Genomic DNA, 21,190 nt, shown 5'->3' on the forward strand with positions numbered 1-21,190 from the left:
CTAACCAGATGAAGGAACTTGCACATGTTGCATCTGCCACATTTGTGTGATCCTGTGCATTTAGGTAGTAAACGACTCTCCTCTTGTGCATTTGTTAACATACTTGGGGCCAAAATGTCCTTTAGATTCCATGATTTTCTGAAAAAAATTTCAGGGGTGGAGGTAAAAGTTCTTTGAGTATCGGGTCAATTAGTAAAATTCCCCAATGGTCATTGAGTGAATTGCCAATGGACGCCTCTTGCCGGTTGTGTGTTGTAATGAACGCCGTACATTCTTTCTTTTTATTTTCTCTTTGTTTATATTCCAGTAGTTTTGATCTTTCCAAAGTTTTGGCATTAGTCATGGCTCCTTCTAGAATTGACTCTGGGTATTATTTTTCCTTAAATCGTTTGCTGTATTATTCCTATTGTTTGTCACATTCTATCTGGTTACTGCCGTTCTTTTTAATTCTATTAAATTGAGAAAAGGGAATGTTGTATTTCCAATGCTTGAGATGGTTGCTTTTATAGTGGAGGTAGTTGTTCGTGTCTACTTGTTTCACAAAATTCTTTGTTGTGATACATCCGTTTTCCCCTGTCAGGACCAGATCTAAAAATTCTATTGACTCTTTATTTATGTTGGATGTGAATGCCAGGTTCATTTCATTGTTACCAAGAAAGTCTAAAAAATTATAAAAATGCTCAACTGTACTATCCCAAATTAATAAAATATCATCAATATAATGTCGATAAAAAGCAATGTGTTTTTTTAAAAACCTGGTTATTATATGTGAATTTTTCCTCCCAACACCCCATAAAAAGGTTTGCGAAAGTGGGGGCAAAGATTGTAGCCATCGCGGTAACACAGCATTGCAGATAAAACTGGTCCAGGAATTTAAAATAATTGTGTTGAAGAATAAAATACATAATATTGCAAATAAAATCTTTATGAATGGCTGTTAATGAGACATCTTTATCTAATAATTCCCTACATGCTGTGACGCCCTTGATGTGTTCTATGCAAGTGTATAATGATTGTACATCTATTGTCACCCACATGTATATGTCTTTCCATTCACGGTCTTTCAATACGTTTAATACAGAGATGGTATCTTTTAAATAAGATGGTAATTCTTTCACATAGGTTTTTAGAAAAACATTGGCATATTCCGATAGATTCGCGGTAAGTCAATCAACACCTGCCACTATTGGTCTTCCTGGTGGGTTGGACTGATTTTAGTGAATTTTTGTCAGAAAGTAAAATATAGGTGTAGTGGGGTCTAATCTCATTAAATATTGATATTCACTTTTAGTCATAGTGTCTCTACATAAACTGTTTAATAATAGTATTCGGAATTCTTCAACAAATGCATATTTCAGATCACCTATTAATATTTCGCACAAGGTTTCATTCCCCAATAATCTTAAGGCTTCTTTGGTGTATTTGTCGCGGTCCATTATGACCAGCCCCCCCCTTTGTCAGCTTGCTTTATGAAAATGCCATTGTTCTTTTGTAAGTTTTTAAGTGCGTCATTTCTCGGTTTGTGATGTTATTCTCCTTTATTTTCTCCTGTTTGGTTTCACAAATGTCCAGACAGTTTATAAAAGATTTTAAGATTGCTCCCTTTGGATTCTAACGGGTAGTATTTCGATAGCAGTTTCAGACCTGATTTTGACTGATTCTCATAATTGCTGATGATGGCATCTTCCTTCCTAAGAAAATGTCTTTTGAGAGTTAATTTCCTTACAAATTTATTTAAGTTAATGAATGTTTCAAATTTGATAAGACCTCCCGTGGAAGCAAAAGTGAGGCTTTTGTTGAGTATGCATACCTCTGGTTTAGTCAATATATGTTTTGATAGAATGAATATCCCTTTTTCTCTTAGATCCGTTGTTAGTGTTCTTTTCTTGATTTCTCTCCCTCCTGCTGCCCCAATTTCCTCTTCTTCTGTGTAGCATCTTTTTAGTGCTGGTTTGTAATCTTTCAGTATGTGTTCTTTTGGCCTTGTTCCTAATTGTTGGGGTAAAAAAACGTTTTCAGTATTTCATCCCAATCTCTGTAGGGCTGTGAATCTGTTTGATGTCCTTGTGTTTGAGGATGGAGTTGTCACATCTGAATTCTGTCTTGGTTTTCCTTTTATGGGTACTGTTTTCCAATATTATTTAAATGTTCTGTCGTTTGGTTGTCCTGTTGCTCCAAATCTACTCCAATTCTTGATTTGTCCTTGTTCATAATCGTATTTGTCCCTGAGAATTTTTTTCTCTTTGCCTTTAGTGACCTCTTCTTCAATGCGTTCTAGTTTTTTGTTGAGGACTTTCTCATTGATGTTGTAATCTTCTTTGCCTTTAAATGGTACCAGTTCTGCCTCTTTGTTTTTGATACTGTTCTCCAATTCTGATAGACATTTTTTCTTCTCCTCAACTAGGAGTTTCATCGGATCAATAGAACAGTTGTGCAACACTTTATCCCATATTTCTAAAAAGGTTGTATTAAGATTGCCAAATGTGGGTTGTTTGGAAATTCTCAGACCTCTTGGTATTCTATCAACTGATATATATTTATGTGGACAAAGGATGAGGTGGTAGAGAGCGACCAAAGGTGCCGAATAAATGCTAAAAGCAGAGTGATGATATAAAAAATGTGTACAAATTTATTGCAGTGGGACGCACTATACAAAACTGGTTATAAAAACATACAAGCTCATATAAAAAGATATATATATGACCCATACAAAAAAAAACAAAATTAAAAAGATTATTAAAATTTAAAAAAGAAAAGAAAAGAGCATGGTGACATAAAACTATATGTATTACTTAAAAAACTTTGAAGTATCACTTTAGCACAGAAGGTAAAAAATACTTAAAAAGTTTAAAAAGCACAAAAAGAAAATAAAAAGGCGTTCAAAAGGATGTAAAAGAGGAATCGAATAGCTTAACTTTGTGGTGAGGTTAGACCAAAGAGTAGCACCCAACGCGTTTCGTCCTATCTGGACTTCATCAAGGGGTGATATATATTTATTATTATTTATTTATTAACAGTTTCTTATATAGCGCAGCAAATTCCGTTGCGCTTTACAATTTGAAATAACAATAGCAAACTGGGTGATAACAGTCATAGAGGTAGGAAGGCCCTGCTCGCAAGCTTACAATCTATAGGGAAATAGGCATATGTACAAAAGGAAAGGTGCTATCTATTGCATAGAATGAGAAGACATGTGAGGATATGTGTGGACTGTACAGAGTGGATGTAATTTGATAGGAAGGTTTATGAAAGTTATGTGGGCGGTTCAGGAATTTGATACGCTTGCCTAAAGAGGTGAGTTTTGAGGGAATGCTTGAAGGTTTGGAGACTAGAGGAGAGTCTTATTGTGCGTGGTAGGGCATTCCACAGGGTGGGTGCAGCCCGATGAAAGTCCTGCAGTCGTGAGTGGGAGCGAGTAATGAGTGTGGATGAGAGACGCAGGTCTTGTGAAGAGCGCAGAGGTCGGGTTGGGAGATATTTTGTGATAAGCAAAGTGATGTACGTTGGTGTAGTTTGGTTAATGGCCTTGTGTGTGAGTAAAAGTATTTTATATTGAATGCGGTAGAGTACAGGTAACCAATGGAGGGACTGACAGAGTGGATCTGCAGACGATGAACGTCTAGCAAGGAAGATAAGCCTCGCCGCTGCATTCAGAATGGATTGTAGTGGTGAGAGTCTTGTTTTGGGAAGACCAGTTAGGAGACTATTGCAATAATCAATGCGGGAGATAATGAGAGCGTGGATTAGAGTTTTAGCAGTGTCTTGTGTAAGGTATGGTCGTATTTTGGATATGTTTTTTAGATGCATGTAACATGATCTTGAGACAGATTGAATGTGGGGAACAAAGGACAGATCAGAGTCAAGGATGACACCTAGGCAGCGAGCTTGTGGGGTAGGGTAGATAGTCGAGTTTTCAACAGTGATAGAGATATCAGGTTGGTACCTACTATTGGCCGGTGGAAATATAATTAACTCTGTATTTGAAATATTAAGTTTGAGGTGGCGAGATGTCATCCAGGATGAGATCGCAGAAAGGCATTCAGTGACACGGTCCAGTACAGATAGGGACAAGTCAGGGGAGGATAGGTAGATTTGAGTATCATCTGCTTACAGTGTCACAACTGAGGGCCTGAGCTGACGGGAGGCAGCCTCAGTTGTAGGGGCTGAGATGTAACGGAACCTGGGAGGTTGTATCAGACCCCTAGACATGTAAGTAACATGTAGAATAACTGCCCGAAGGCGTGACCACGACAACCAGGATAAAAGTCAATGATGTTTATTATGACATACTCCATAACACAGCAGCAAATAAGAAAACATAAAACTCAGCAGGGAAATAATACAGTTCCTGGGTACTACAGGGTGGCAAGGGCCACAGGGCTCTGGTAGTATGAGATAGTTCTTATAATCTTCTAGTTGGAAAGTCCTTACCAGGCCCGACTGTAGCAATGGAGATAGCCCAGGATCGTACCAGCTGGTGTTCCAGGAAGAGCTGGGCTGCTGTGGATAAAACGGCTGCTGTGGATACTGGCTGGAACCAGACTGATGTTGGCACGGAGTGGATACTGGCTTTAACCAGTTAAATAATAAATGTAGCTTGAGAGCGATGAAATATGAAATGATATATGGAGCTTGAGAGCGGTGAAATAATAATACCGGTGATAAATGGTAATCTGTAGAAAAGGGTACCGGCACTTTAAGAAGAGCTGATCTCTGCTGGAAGCTGATTGCTGTAAGCAGGTGGATCTATGGCTGGAAGCAGATGAATCCAAGAGGATAGGAGAGTCAAGTTACACCGCAGGTGGAATGCTGGTGCGGGTCTCTTTAGTGGAGGTTTGGAGATAGGAACTGGAACCTGGAAAACAACCACAGGAGAGAGACAAACTGGAACTAGGTTTGACAACCAAAGCACTGACGCCTTCCTTGCTCAGGCACAGATTACTTATACCTGCAGCAAGGAAGGGATTGGCTAGGCAATTATGCAGATTAGCAATGCAGACAGCAGATTGGTGGAAATGAACAGATGACAGAATCCAAGATGGCTGCGCCTAGGGAGGCCAATCCCGGGATCGGGATCGGCGGGATCCCGGGATTTGGGCCCAAAAATGCCGGGATTTGAATCCCGGGATTGGAGCCTCCAATCCAGGGATTCACGGGATTACAGTGCGCATGCGCAGTTTGCCGGACAGCGCTGAGCACTATAGCTAAGCGCTGCCCGGCTGTCAGCTAAGGTAGTGATAGTACTTACTACTTGCGGGCACCAGCTAAGGACACACGTACTGACCGCGCTGGCGGCATTTCAAACGTAGCGCCGGCCGCCAGCCAATCAGAGCTGGCAGACACCGGCAGCCAATCAGGGAAGCAGCAGCAGCCGCGGCCCCTGATTGGCTGCCGGACTGCCAGTTCTGACTGGCTGGCGGCCGGCGCTACGTTTGAAATGCTGCCAGCGCGGTCAGTAGTAGTACGTGTGTCCTTAGCTGGTGCCCGCAAGTAGTAAGTACTATCACTACCTACACCCACACTCTCTGCTCCTGACATCCTCCCTCTGCTCGCTACACCCACTCTCCCGCTGCTCCCTACTCCCACTGCTCCATACTCGCACTCTCCCGCTGCTCCATACTCCCGCTGCTCCATACTCCCACTCTCCCGCTGCTCCACTCTCTCACTGCTCCATACTCCCACTCTCCCACTGCTCCCTACTCTCACTCTCCCGCTGCTCCCTACACCCACCCTCCCTTCCAGTTCCTTATATGCTCCCTACACCCACCCTCCTTTGCTCCCTACATCCACCCTGCCTTGCTGCCCTCCACATATACTTTCCCTGCTCCTTACACTGCTCCCTACACTGATCCCTACTGCAATCCCGGGATCCCGGGAATCCCGGGATTGAGCATTTTTCAATCCCGAATGCCGGGATTGAAAAAAATGCCCCGGGATTGGCCTCCCTAGCTGCGCCCATGCAGACACTTGGAGGGAAGTTTGGTTTGTAATCCATGTGGGAATTAAAACAGTAATGGCGGCGCCGGCCACAGGAGACAGGAGATGCCAGACTGACAGGCGCACATTTAACCACGCGGGCACAGCGGAGGCCGTGGCTGACGTAATCACCACTCTGACATTCTACATGTAGAAACTCAGGAACAGCGGCGGAGGCCGCGGGAGACGCCATTCCGGATGTAACAGGCGTTGCGGTGACCGCGTCTCAGAATGACAGGAGAGGAGGCAGGAATGTGGACATCAGTACAACAGATGGGATCCGGTCCTGGAACGCCGAGCCAGCCCTAGGAGGCATCTGAAGGATAAGTAATGGCGTCCAGATACCCGGATCGTGACATACAGATGATACTGAAAACCAAAAGAGCTGATTAGTTTACCAAGAGATGAGGTATAGATAGAGAAAAGCAGAGGACCCAAGACTGAGCCTTGTGGTACTCCAACTGAAAGAGGTAGCGAAGAGGAGGTAGATTCAGAGAAGCAAACACTGAAGGAGCCATTAGATAGGTACGATAGGAACCAAGAAAGGGCTGTGTCTTTAAGACCTAGGAATTGTAGTGTCTGTATGAGAAGAGAGTGGTCTACAGTGTCAAATGCAGCAGATAGATCTAGAAGAATAAGTAGTGAGTAGTGGCCTTTAGACTTCGTAGTGACCAAATCATTAACCACTTTAGTCAGTGCCGTCTCTGTGGAATGTTGGGAACGGAAGCCTGACTGAAGTGGGTCCAACAAAGTGTATGAGTTAAGAAAGTGTGTGAGTCGAGTGTAGGCAAGTCTCTCAAGTAGCTTAGAGAGACAAGGGAGCTGAGAGATAGGGCGGTAGTTTGAGAGAGCATTAGGGTCAGAATTTTGTTTTTTTAAAATGGGAGTAATCACTGCATGCTTGAAGAGTGAAGGAAAAATACCAGTAGAGAGAGAGAGATTACAGATGTTAGTTAAGGAAGGGATGAGCACCAGAGAAAGAGCTTTACTTATTTGTGAGGGTAAAGGATCAAGAGGAGAGGTAGTAGAGAAGCAGGATGAGAAGAGTGATGATACTTCATCTTCATTTGTCGGATCAAGTGAAGAAAGAGTGCCAGAGGGTTCAGGTAAAGAACGGAGCAGGTCACTGGCTGCCGAAGAGCATACCATTTCATCTCGGATCTTATCAATCTTCTCCTTGAAGTAGGAAGCAAGATCCTGTGCCTTGATAATGGCTGGTGGGGTAGGTGCGGGAGGATTCAGAAGTGATTTAAATGTATTAAAGAGTCGTTTGGGGTTAGAGGCTTCAGCAGAGATAAGAGTTTGGAAATATGTTTGTTTGGCAGTGTCCAGGGCATTTTTATAAGAATGGTAGACTGTCTTATATGTGAGGAAGTCACTTGAAATACGAGATTTACGCCATACGAGATATAGTGTTCTAGGCAATATATATCCCACCAAGTTTTTACTTCTTTAGTGAGGAGTCTCTCTATTTCCCAGAACCAATCATCTCAGTCGCAAGGTGGGAGGGGTTCACTATTAGGTTTTTTCTCATTATATATTTTTTTGACACCAATCAATTCTCTTTGTTGTTCAATCTGAATTTCTTAACATAATTATAATGCTAAATTATTTCCCAGGCTACAGTAATTATTGTTACCAATAATAATCACAAAAAAATGAAAAAACTGTCCCACAAATGAAAATAAAGATAAAAACTCTGCAACCCAACATATATGGCTGCTCTGCTTTGACACTCCCGATATATAGGGTGTCTGCTGATCCCTCAAGTAATACTGGGATAGTAAATCCCTAAATTAATTGAATTTAGGAAGGAAAAGGATGGGGGTAGCGACCACTGGTGTCTATAAATAAATAAAAAATACTTAAAACAATTAAAACATTTATAAAGAATTCACAATCTTTTTCTAAAAATGGATACAAGATAATTACACATACAGTATATAATAAAGTGACATAAAGTGAAAAAAGTTAAAGTGCTTATCTGAGTCAGAGGTCAAATGCTGCCCAATTCATTTCATCATACAGACTTCATCAAGGAGTAACGGCAGAGTGGGACTGGGCTTATATTTATACCTGCACTGCTCTTAACTCAATTATGACATCATATCCTGTTTAATAAAGGTCTATTTTACTATGTAATAAACTTCAAATATAAATAAAACTTCCTCCTTGTGGGCAGATGCAATAGCAAACCACATGAAAAACAAGAGTTTTGGAGCTTAAAATAAAGTACAGAACGTCTTTAAAAGTTCAGTTTCTGTGTATTGGTGGCACTTTCGCCACACTTCCGGTGTCCGAGTGCATTGAAAGTCCGGAGCACGTCACTTCTGCCCCACTTCCGGATCGTTGAAGTCCATGTGCGTGCCTTCTCTTATAGTCTCAGTCAAAGTAGAGCCTTAGCTTCTGCTGTGTATATGTCTCCTGATGTTGCAGCCATCTTTCATTAGGTTTCTCTTTATGGTTTATGGTGGCGGCCATTTTCTAGTAGCTTGTGGCACTCGTGATATACAACCTTTTCACATGTCCAGGGGCCATTTCCATGGTGGTTAGTGGGAAAAGGAAAACACATTGGTAATTCTCATATACAGTAGTGCTAATATTGCAATCGCTATAATTAATATTAGTAACATTTTGTCAAAAACCATGTATATATGGAACCAATATAGTATTAGGTCTATTTTAGAAAAATGTAAACACTGGTAATTGACTGTAGAGATATGTAAAAATAAGTATAGCAAGGAGAGGTGAACAGGCGGCACTCAACAGGCTGAAAAAACGTGGTTGCTTTATTGGCTAAAGGCCGACATGTTTCGGAGACAGCTTCTCCGTCCTCAGGGCCAGACAAACATACAACAAGTGCACAGGTGACATATAAGACATGAGACCCCCCCAATTAACAAACCTAACCATACTCACCTGCACCACGGCGCACCCGCTCGCTGACTGCCACAAGTCACTTCCGCGTCTCGCTGCCGCGACGTCACAGATGCGCCGCGTCGCAGGAGAGCTCCATGGAAACCGGAGCATAAACAAATCACGTCCCCAGTGTCCACTGAAAGATAGATACAAAACAAGTAAATACAAATCAATCAAACAATACACTGTTTCTAAGTTAAAAACACATGAAGCAGGGACTGGGAAAAAGCAAGTAAATGACCCAATTAAAACTAGGCTATGAATCCATACCTACAATGACTATCAATTATAGGTGTCCATTAATTCCTCTGGCCCCATATTAATCTTAATATTAAAATAATGAAACTCAATAACGTTTCATGGGGCATGAAGGCTTAAGGACCACTCCAAAATTGAAATCAATGATAGTGAACTACTTCATCTCAAAAACTCAAAAATATTAAATATAGATTAAATATAGATTAATTATAAAAAGCATTGGAGTCCCAGGTTCTCATTTAGACCCTTGGGGAAAATAGTCCCCAGGGAATAAATCCACCTGGACTCCTTTTGTAGTAGGAGCCTGTCTCTATTACCACTCCTTAAGGACTTAGGAACATGGTCTATAAGGATGGCCCTAATGCTTGACACTCCATGTTTGGCTTCCATACAGTGACGTGCAAATGGCTGCTCACTCTGGCCCTTTTCATGGGCATTTTTGATTGCACTCCGGTGTAGGGCCATACATTCCCTAAACTGCCTAATGGTCTTGCTGATATACGCAAGACCACATGGGCACATAAGTAAATACACTACATGTTTTGTGGTACAGTACATGTTAGTCTATACCTGATTTTAATTTTACGACTTGTGTGGGGATGATTAAAAGTGGCCCCTGTGCTAAGAGTATTACAGGTCGCGCACCCCAAGCACCTAAAACAGCCCTGTTTTAATCGTTGAAAATGGGGTTCATTATCCCTAGTGAGACTAGAAACATCAAGTTTCATAATGTGATCACCCAAATTTCTGCCTCGTGTGTAACTGGGCATAAGGCGTGTGTCTGCCAAAGAAGTCATAGAGTGATCCGTCTGTATGATAGGCCAGAGCTGTTTGGCCCGACGGGTCACCCTAGTGCTGGCCGTGGTGTATTTGTTTACCATGGCCAATCTAGGGTTGACCTTTTTGAGTGAAACACCTGTCTGTCTGAGTAGATCCATACGTGGTATGCTGAGAACTTTGGACCGTGAGGCCTGTAATTCTCTCATCGGGTATCCCCTTTGACCAAACTTAGCTAACATGATGTCTAGGGCAACTTCCGTCTCCTCCGGATCTGAGGTAATCCGTCTAACCCGCAGAAATTGCGAGTAGGGAAGACCCTTCCTAAGTGACAGTGGGTGAAAACTTTCATGACATAGGAGAGTATTCCTATCTGTAGCTTTTACGTAAATAGAGGTAGATAACTTATTACCCTTACGTTTTATTGTAACATCAAGGTAGTTAATGGAAATTAAGTATATAAATAAACATGCATGGAAAAATATCTATATAAAAATATAAATATATATATATATATATATATAAAAATATAAAGAAATATATATAAAAATATATAAAAATTTACAAAAATATATAAAGATAAAAGAAAATGGAGATTTAAAAAGGATTGTGATATTGCCATGACAATTAACATTTTTAATATATCAGTGATTTTAAATATTAAAGTGAATATGGGCACTATTGTATAGCATTTGTAATGGTGCTTTTATGTATTAAAGTGAATATGTGCACTATTGTATAGCTTTGTCATAATGGTGCTTCTATGTGTATTGATATATTAATTATTTGTGTTATCTAGTATGCACAGACAGCATATTCGGTATTACAAGTTTAATTTACAGCACCTGAACTTCCCAGGAGGTCTCCCTTGCTGGTACTGATCAGGCCCAACACTGCTTTGCTTCCAAGTTTGGTCGAGATTGGGCCTTTCCAGTGTGGTTTGACTGTAGAATATTTTCTTTTTTAACCATGCCTGTGTTGCCCGCTACAGTGAACTAAGTGGTGGTTAATTGACCATAACAGTGTCAATGACTACCAATACAGTGATATAGTGCAGGATGTGAACATGAGTGGGTGGTGGTGATAGGGAAAGTGGGGTAGGATATGTGGGGTGGAAAATGGGGAATACTGTTCGCTCTTCAGTGTCATGTTCTTTCATAAAAATTTCGTAGTTCTCATTAAACCCCATCGGGTGTAGAGTCCGTAACTGGAATATCCAGAACATCTCTCTTCATGAAAGTTTATTGGCTAAGTCGCCTCCTCTTTCTCCCAGTTTGACCAATTTGATGGCTTTAAAAGTTAGTGATTCCGGATTAGACTTGTGTGTTATGTTAAAATGTTTTGAGACAGCATGAGATTCCACCTTGTTCTGTATGTTTTGGATATGTTCTTGTATCCTCATTTTCAATGGTCTTTTAATTTTTCCGACATATTGCTTTCCACAGTCTCATTCCAACAAATATATGACAGATTGGGTGTTACAATTGATAAAGTCTTTAATTTTATACTCCTTTTTTTCTGAGTTCGTGAAGGTCTTCCTAACCAGATGTAGGAACTTGCATATGTGCATTTAGGTAGTAAACCACTCTCCTCTTGTGCATTAGTTAACATACTTGGGGCCAAAATGTCCTTTAAATTCCGTGATTTTCTGAAAATAATTTCAGGGCGTGGAGGTAAAAGTTCTTTGAGAATCGGGTCCATTAGTAAAATTCCCCAATGGTCATTGAGTGAATTGCCAATGGACGCCTCTTGCCGGTTGTATGTTGTAATGAACGCCGTACAATATTTTTATTTTCTCTATGTTTATATTCCAGCAGTTTTGATATTTCCAAAGTTTTGGCTTTAGTCACCCACATGTACGTGTCTTTCCATTCAAGGTCTTTCAATACGTTTAATAAAGAGATGGTATCTTTTAAATAAGATGGTAATTATTTCACATAGGTTTTTAGAAAAACATCAGCATATTCAGATAGATTCGAGGTAAGTTAGTCAATACTTGCCACTATTGGTCTTCCTGGTGGGTTGGACTGATTTTTGTGAATTTTTGGCAGAAAGTGAAATATAGGGGTAGTGGAGTCTAATCTCATTAAATATTGAAATTCACTTTTAGTGATAGTGTCTGTACATAAACCGTGTAATAATAGTATTCTTAATTCTTCAACAAATGCATATTTCAGATCGCCTATTAATTTTTCGTATGAGGTTTCATTCCCCAATAATCTTAAGGCTTCTTTGGTGTATTTGTCGCGATCCATTATGACCAGGCCCTCCCCCCTTTGTCAGCTTGTTTTATGAATATGCCGTTGTTCTTTTGTAGGTTTTTAAGTGCTTCACTTTCTTGGTTTGTGATGTTCTTCTCCTTTATTTTCTCCTGTTAGGTTTCACAAAGGTCCAGTCAGTTCATAACAGACTTTAAGATTGCTCCCTTTGGAATCTAACGGGTAGTATTTCGATACCAGTTTCAGACCTGATTTCGACTGATTCTCATAATTGCTAAGAAAATGTCTTTTGAGAGTTAATTTCCTTACAAATTTATTTAAGTCAATGAATGTTTCAAATTTGTTAACACGTCCCATGGTAGCAAAAGTGAGGCCCTTGTTGAGTAAGGATACCGCTGGTTTCGTCAATATATGTTTTGATAGAATGAATATCCCTTTTTCTCTTAGATCCGTTGTTAGTGTTCTTTTCTTGATCTCTCTCCCTCCTTCTGCCCCAATTTACTCTTCTTCTGTGTAGCATCTTTTTAGTGGCGATGCTGGTCTGTAATCTTCTTTCAGTGTATTCCTCATTATTTCTTTTGGCCTTGTTCCTAATCATTGGGGTAAAAAAACTTGGTTGGTATTTGATCCCAATCTCTGTAGGGCTGTGAATCTGTTTGATGTCCCTGTGTTTGAGGATGGAGTTGTCAAATCTGAATTCTGTCTTGGTTTTCCTTTTATGGGTACTGTTTTCCAATATGATTTAACTGTTCTGTCGTTTGGTTGTCCTGTTGCTCCAAATCTACTCCAATTCTTGATTCGTCCTTGTTCATAATCATATTTGTCCCTGAGAAAATTTTTCTCTTTGCCTTTAGTGACCTCTTCTTCAATGCGTTCTAGTTTTTTGATGAGGACTTTCTCATTGATGTTGTAATTTTTTTTGCCTTTAAATGGTTCCAGTTCTGCCTCTTTGTTTTTGATACTGTTCTCCAATTCTGATAGACATTTTTTCTTCTCCTCAACTAGGAGTTTCATCAGATCAATAGAACAGTTGTGCAACACTTTATCCCATTTTTCTAAAAAGGTTGTATCAAGATTGCCAAATGTGGGTTGTTTGGAAATTCTCAGACCTCTTGGTATTTTGTCAACTGATATATAGTGTTCTAGGCCCTTTATATCCCACCACATTTTTACTACTTTAGTGAGGAGTCTCTCTATTCCCCAGAACAAATCATCTAAGTCGCAAGGTGGGAGGGGTTCACTATTAGGTTTTTTCTCATTATATATTTTTTTGACACCAATCAATTCTCTTTGTTGTTCAATCTGAATTTCTTAACGTAATTATAATGCTAAATTATTTCCCAGGCTACAGTAATTATTGTTACCAATAAAAATCACAAAAAAAACAGAAAAAACTGTCCCACAAATGAAAATTAAGATAAAGACTCTGCAACCCAACATATATGGCTGTTCTGCTTTGACACTTCTGATATATAGGGTGTCTGCTTATCCCCCAAGTAATACTGGGATGGTAAATCCCTAAATTAATTGAATTTAGGAAGGAAAAGGATGGGGGTAGCGACCGCTGGTGTCTATAAATAAATAAAAAATACTTAAAACAATTAAAACATTTATTAAGAATTCACAATCTTTTTCTAAAAATGGGATACAAGATAATTTCACATATATAAAAAAAGGACATAAAGTGCAAAAAGTTAAAGTGCTTATCTGAGTCAGAGGTCAAATGCTGCCCCATCATACAGACTTCATCAAGTAGTAAAGGCAGAGTGGGACTGGGCTCATATTTATACCTGCACTGCTCTTAACTCAATTATGACATCATATCCTGTTTAATAAAGGTCTATTTTACTATGTAATAAACTTCAAATATAAATATAACTTCCTCCCTGTGGGCAGATGCTATAGCAAACCACATGAAAAACAAGAGTTTTGGAGCTTAAAATAATGTACAGAACATCTTTAAAAGTTCAGTTTCTGTGTATTGGTGGCACTTTCGCCACACTTCCGGTGTCCGGGTGCATTGAAAGTCCGGAGCACGTCACTTCTGCCCCACTTCCGGATTGTTGCCGTGCATGTGCATGCCTTCTCTTATGGTCTCAGTCAAAGTAGAGCCTTAGCTTCTGCTGTGTATATGTCTCCTGATGTGGCGGCCATCTTTCATTAGGTTTCTCTATATGGTTTATGGTGGCGGCCATTTTCTAGTAGCTTGTGGCACTCATGATATAGGACCTTTTCACATGTCCAGGGGCCATTTCCATGGTGGTTAGTGGGAAAAGGAAAACACATTGTAAATTCTCATATACAGTAGTGCTAATATTGCAATCGCTATGATTAATATTAGTAACATTTTGTCAAAAACCATGTATATATGGAACCAATATAGTATTAGGTCTATTTAGAAAAATGTAAATACTGGTAATTGAATGTAGAGATATGTAAAAATAAGTATATAAATAAACATGCATGGAAAAATATCTATATAAAAATATAAATATAAATATATAAATATGTAAAGAAATATATAAAAATATATAAAAATTTATACAAATATATAAAGATAAAAGAAAATGGAGATTTAAAGAGGATTGTGATAGTGCCATGACAATTAACATTTTTAATATATCAGTGATATTAAATATTAAAGTGAATACATGCACTATTGTATAGTATTTGTTGTAATGGTGCTTTTATGTATTAAACTGAATATGTGCACTATTGTATAGCTTTGTCATAATGGTGCTTCTATGTGTATTGATATATTAATTATTTGTGTTATCTAGTATGCACAGACAGCATATTCGGTATTACAAGTTTAGTTTACAGCACCTGATCTTCACAGGTGGTATCCCTTGCTGGTATTGAGCAGGCCCAACACTGCTTTGCTTCCAAGTTCGGTCGAGATTGGGCCTTTCCAGTGTGGTTTGACTGTAGAATATTTTCTTTTTTAACCATGCCTGTGTTGCCCGCTACAGTGAACTAAGTGGTGGTTAATTGACCATAACAGTGTCAACGACTACCAATACAGTGATATTGTGCAGGATGGGAACATGAGTGTGTGGCGGTGGTAGGGAAAGTGGGGTAGGATATGTGGGGTGGAAAATGGGGAATACTGTTCGCTCTTCAGTGTCATGTTCTTTCATAAAAATTTCGTAGTTCTCATTAAACCCCATCGGGTGTAGAGTCCGTAACTGGAATATCCAGAACATCTCTCTTCATGAAAGTTTATTGGCTAAGTCGCCTCCTCTTTCTCCCAGTTTGACCAATTTGATGGCTTTAAAAGTTAGTGATTCCGGATTAGACTTGTGTGTTATGTTAAAATGTTTTGAGACAGCATGAGATTCCACCTTGTTCTGTATGTTTCGGATATGTTCTTGTATCCTCATTTTCAATGGTCTTTTAATTTTTCCGACATATTGCTTTCCACAGTCTCATTCCAACAAATATATGACAGATTGGGTGTTACAATTGATAAAGTCTTTAATTTTATACTCCTTTTTTTCTGAGTTCGTGAAGGTCTTCCTAACCAGATGTAGGAACTTGCATATGTGCATTTAGGTAGTAAACCACTCTCCTCTTGTGCATTAGTTAACATACTTGGGGCCAAAATGTCCTTTAAATTCCGTGATTTTCTGAAAATAATTTCAGGGCGTGGAGGTAAAAGTTCTTTGAGAATCGGGTCCATTAGTAAAATTCCCCAATGGTCATTGAGTGAATTGCCAATGGACGCCTCTTGCCGGTTGTATGTTGTAATGAACGCCGTACAATATTTTTATTTTCTCTATGTTTATATTCCAGCAGTTTTGATATTTCCAAAGTTTTGGCTTTAGTCACCCACATGTACGTGTCTTTCCATTCAAGGTCTTTCAATACGTTTAATACAGAGATGGTATCTTTTAAATAAGATGGTAATTATTTCACATAGGTTTTTAGAAAAACATCAGCATATTCAGATAGATTCGAGGTAAGTTAGTCAATACTTGCCACTATTGGTCTTCCTGGTGGGTTGGACTGATTTTTGTGAATTTTTGGCAGAAAGTGAAATATAGGGGTAGTGGAGTCTAATCTCATTAAATATTGAAATTCACTTTTAGTGATAGTGTCTGTACATAAACCGTGTAATAATAGTATTCGTAATTCTTCAACAAATGCATATTTCAGATCGCCTATTAATTTTTCGTATGAGGTTTCATTCCCCAATAATCTTAAGGCTTCTTTGGTGTATTTGTCGCGATCCATTATGACCAGGCTTTGTCAGCTTGTTTTATGAATATGCCGTTGTTCTTTTGTAGGTTTTTAAGTGCTTCACTTTCTTGGTTTGTGATGTTCTTCTCCTTTATTTTCTCCTGTTAGGTTTCACAAAGGTCCAGTCAGTTCATAACAGACTTTAAGATTGCTCCCTTTGGAATCTAACGGGTAGTATTTCGACCTGATTTCGACCTGATTTCGACTGATTCTTATAATTGCTGATGATGGCATCTTCCTTCCTAAGAAAATGTCTTTTGAGAGTTAATTTCCTTAAAAATGTATTTAAGTCAATGAATGTTTCAAATTTGTTAACACCTCCCATGGTAGCAAAAGTGAGGCCCTTGTTGAGTAAGGATACCTCTGGTTTCGTCAATATATGTTTTGATAGAATGAATATCCCTTTTTCTCTTAGATCCGTTGTTAGTGTTCTTTTCTTGATCTCTCTCCCTCCTTCTGCCCCAATTTACTCTTCTTCTGTGTAGCATCTTTTTAGTGGCGATGCTGGTCTGTAATCTTCTTTCAGTGTATTCCTTATTATTTCTTTTGGCCTTGTTCCTAATCATTGGGGTAAAAAAACTTGGTCGGTATTTGATCCCAATCTCTGTAGGGCTGTGAATCTGTTTGATGTCCCTGTGTTTGAGGATGGAGTTGTCAAATCTGAATTCTGTCTTGGTTTTCCTTTTATGGGTACTGTTTTCCAATATGATTTAACTGTTCTGTCGTTTGGTTGTCCTGTTGCTCCAAATCTACTCCAATTCTTGATTTGTCCTTGTTCATAATCGTATTTGTCCCTGAGAAAAATTTTCTCTTTGCTTTTAGTGACCTCTTCTTCAATGCGTTCTAGTTTTTTGATGAGGACTTTCTCATTGATGTTGTAATTTTTTTTGCCTTTAAATGGTTCCAGTTCTGCCTCTTTGTTTTTGATACTGTTCTCCAATTCTGATAGACATTTTTTCTTCTCCTCAACTAGGATTTTCATCAGATCAATAGAACAGTTGTGCAACACTTTATCCCATTTTTCTAAAAAGGTTGTATCAAGATTGCCAAATGTGGGTTGTTTGGAAATTCTCAGACCTCTTGGTATTTTATCAACTGATATATAGTGTTCTAGGCCCTTTATATCCCACCACGTTTTTACTTTTTTAGTGAGGAGTCTCTCTATTCCCCAGAACAAATCATCTAAGTCGCAAGGTGGGAGGGGTTCACTATTAGGTTTTTTCTCATTATATATTTTTTTGACACCAATCAATTCTCTTTGTTGTTCAATCTGAATTTCTTAACGTAATTATAATGCTAAATTATTTCCCAGGCTACAGTAATTATTGTTACCAATAAAAATCACAAAAAAAAAACAGAAAAAACTGTCCCACAATGAAAATTAAGATAAAGACTCTGCAACCCAACATATATGGCTGTTCTGCTTTGACACTCCTGATATATAGGGTGTCTGCTTATCCCCCAAGTAATACTGGGATGGTAAATCCCTAAATTAATTGAATTTAGGAAGGAAAAGGATGGGGGTAGCGACCGCTGGTGTCTATAAATAAATAAAAAATACTTAAAACAATTAAAACATTTATTAAGAATTCACAATCTTTTTCTAAAAATGGGATACAAGGTAATTTCACATATATAAAAAAAGGACATAAAGTGCAAAAAGTTAAAGTGCTTATCTGAGTCAGAGGTCAAATGCTGCCCCATCATACAGACTTCATCAAGTAGTAAAGGCAGAGTGGGACTGGGCTCATATTTATACCTGCACTGCTCTTAACTCAATTATGACATCATATCCTGTTTAATAAAGGTCTATTTTACTATGTAATAAACTTCAAATATAAATATAACTTCCTCCCTGTGGGCAGATGCTATAGCAAACCACATGAAAAACAAGAGTTTTGGAGCTTAAAATAATGTACAGAACATCTTTAAAAGTTCAGTTTCTGTGTATTGGTATCACTTTCGCCACACTTCCGGTGTCTGGGTGCATTGAAAGTCCGGAGCACGTCACTTCTGCCCCACTTCCGGATCGTTGCCGTGCATGTGCATGCCTTCTCTTATGGTCTCAGTCAAAGTAGAGCCTTAGCTTCTGCTGTGTATATGTCTCCTGATGTGGCAGCCATCTTTCATTAGGTTTCTCTATATGGTTTATGGTGGCGGCCATTTTCTAGTAGCTTGTGGCACTCATGATATAGGACCTTTTCACATGTCCAGGGGCCATTTCCATGGTGGTTAGTGGGAAAAGGAAAACACGTAAATTCTCATATACAGTAGTGCTAATATTGCAATCGCTATGATTAATATTAGTAACATTTTGTCAAAAACCATGTATATATGGAACCAATATAGTATTAGGTCTATTTAGAAAAATGTAAATACTGGTAATTGAATGTAGAGATATTTAAAAATAAGTATATAAATAAACATGCATGGAAAAATATCTATATAAAAATATAAATATAAATATATAAATATGTAAAGAAATATATAAAAATATATAAAAATTTATACAAATATATAAAGATAAAAGAAAATGGAGATTTAAAGAGGATTGTGATAGTGCCATGACAATTAACATTTTTAATATATCAGTGATATTAAATATTAAAGTGAATACATGCACTATTGTATAGCATTTGTTGTAATGGTGCTTTTATGTATTAAACTGAATATGTGCACTATTGTATAGCTTTGTCATAATGGTGCTTCTATGTGTATTGATATATTAATTATTTGTGTTATCTAGTATGCACAGACAGCATATTCGGTATTACAAGTTTAGTTTACAGCACCTGATCTTCCCAGGTGGTATCCCTTGCTGGTATTGAGCAGGCCCAACACTGCTTTGCTTCCAAGTTCGGTCGAGATTGGGCCTTTCCAGTGTGGTTTGACTGTAGAATATTTTCTTTTTTAACCATGCCTGTGTTGCCCGCTACAGTGAACTAAGTGGTGGTTAATTGACCATAACAGTGTCAACGACTACCAATACAGTGATATAGTGCAGGATGGGAACATGAGTGTGTGGCGGTGGTAGGGAAAGTGGGGTAGGATATGTGGGGTGGAAAATGGGGAATACTGTTCGCTCTTCAGTGTCATGTTCTTTCATAAAAATTTCGTAGTTCTCATTAAACCCCATCGGGTGTAGAGTCCGTAACTGGAATATCCAGAACATCTCTCTTCATGAAAGTTTATTGGCTAAGTCGCCTCCTCTTTCTCCCAGTTTGACCAATTTGATGGCTTTAAAAGTTAGTGATTCCGGATTAGACTTGTGTGTTATGTTAAAATGTTTTGAGACAGCATGAGATTCCACCTTGTTCTGTATGTTTCGGATATGTTCTTGTATCCTCATTTTCAATGGTCTTTTCATTTTTCCGACATATTGCTTTCCACAGTCTCATTCCAACAAATATATGACAGATTGGGTGTTACAATTGATAAAGTCTTTAATTTTATACTCCTTTTTTTCTGAGTCCGTGAAGGTCTTCCTAACCAGATGTAGGAACTTGCATATGGGCATTTAGGTAGTAAACAACTCTCCTCTTGTGCATTAGTTAACATTCTTGGGGCCAAAATGTCCTTTAGATTCTGTGATTTTCTGAAAATAATTTCATGGCGTGGAGGTAAAAGTTCTATGAGATTCGGGTCCATTATTAAAATTCCCCAATGGTCATTGAGTGAATTGCCAATGGACGCCTCTTGCCGGTTGTATGTTGTAATGAACGCCGTACAATATTTTTATTTTCTCTATGTTTATATTCCAGCAGTATTGATATTTCCATAGTTTTGGCTTTAGTCACCCACATGTACGTGTCTTTCCATTCAAGGTCTTTCAATACGTTTAATACAGAGATGGTATCTTTTAAATAAGATGGTAATTATTTCACATATGTTTTTAGAAAAACATCGGCATATTCAGATAGATTCGAGGTAAGTCAGTCAATACTTGCCACTATTGGTCTTCCTGGTGGGTTGGACTGATTTTTGTGAATTTTTGGCAGAAAGTGAAATATAGGGGTAGTGGAGTCTAATCTCATTAAATATTGAAATTCACTTTTAGTGATAGTGTCTGTACATAAACCGTGTAATAATAGTATTCGTAATTCTTCAACAAATGCATCTTTCAGATCGCCTATTAATTTTTCGTATGAGGTTTCATTCCCCAATAATCTTAAGGCTTCTTTGGTGTATTTGTCGTGATCCATTATGACCAGGCCCTCCCCCCTTTGTCAACTTGTTTTATGAATATGCCGTTGTTCTTTTGTAGGTTTTTAAGTGCTTCACTTTCTTGGTTTGTGATGTTCTTCTCCTTTATTTTCTCCTGTTAGGTTTCACAAAGGTCCAGTCAGTTCAGACTTTAAGATTGCTCCCTTTGGAATCTAACGGGTAGTATTTCGATACCAGTTTCAGACCTGATTTCGACTGATTCTCATAATTGCTGATGATGGCATCTTCCTTCCTAAGAAAATGTCTTTTGAGAGTTAATTTCCTTAAAAATGTATTTAAGTCAATGAATGTTTCAAATTTGTTAACACCTCCCATGGTAGCAAAAGTGAGGCCCTTGTTGAGTAAGGATACCTCTGGTTTCGTCAATATATGTTTTGATAGAATGAATATCCCTTTTTCTCTTAGATCCGTTGTTAGTGTTCTTTTCTTGATATCTCTCCCTCCTTCTGCCGCAATTTACTCTTCTTCTGTGTAGCATCTTTTTAGTGGCGATGCTGGTCTGTAATCTTCTTTCAGTGTATTCCTTATTATTTCTTTTGGCCTTGTTCCTAATCATTGGGGTAAAAAAATTTGGT

General features: G+C 38.6%; 3 pseudogenes; all 3 read right to left on the bottom strand.

Annotated features, from left to right (window-relative positions):
- Positions 1–10,763: 10,763 nt before the first annotated feature.
- Positions 10,764–10,882, bottom strand: LOC134936925 (5S ribosomal RNA; annotated as a pseudogene).
- A 4,081-nt stretch (positions 10,883–14,963) lies between these two features.
- Positions 14,964–15,082, bottom strand: LOC134937635 (5S ribosomal RNA; annotated as a pseudogene).
- Positions 15,083–19,171: 4,089 nt separating this feature from the next.
- On the bottom strand, positions 19,172–19,290 carry LOC134937329 (5S ribosomal RNA; annotated as a pseudogene).
- Positions 19,291–21,190: the final 1,900 nt, after the last annotated feature.

This window comes from Pseudophryne corroboree, chromosome 6 (genome assembly GCF_028390025.1).
Source record: "Pseudophryne corroboree isolate aPseCor3 chromosome 6, aPseCor3.hap2, whole genome shotgun sequence".
Lineage (NCBI taxonomy): Eukaryota > Metazoa > Chordata > Amphibia > Anura > Myobatrachidae > Pseudophryne > Pseudophryne corroboree.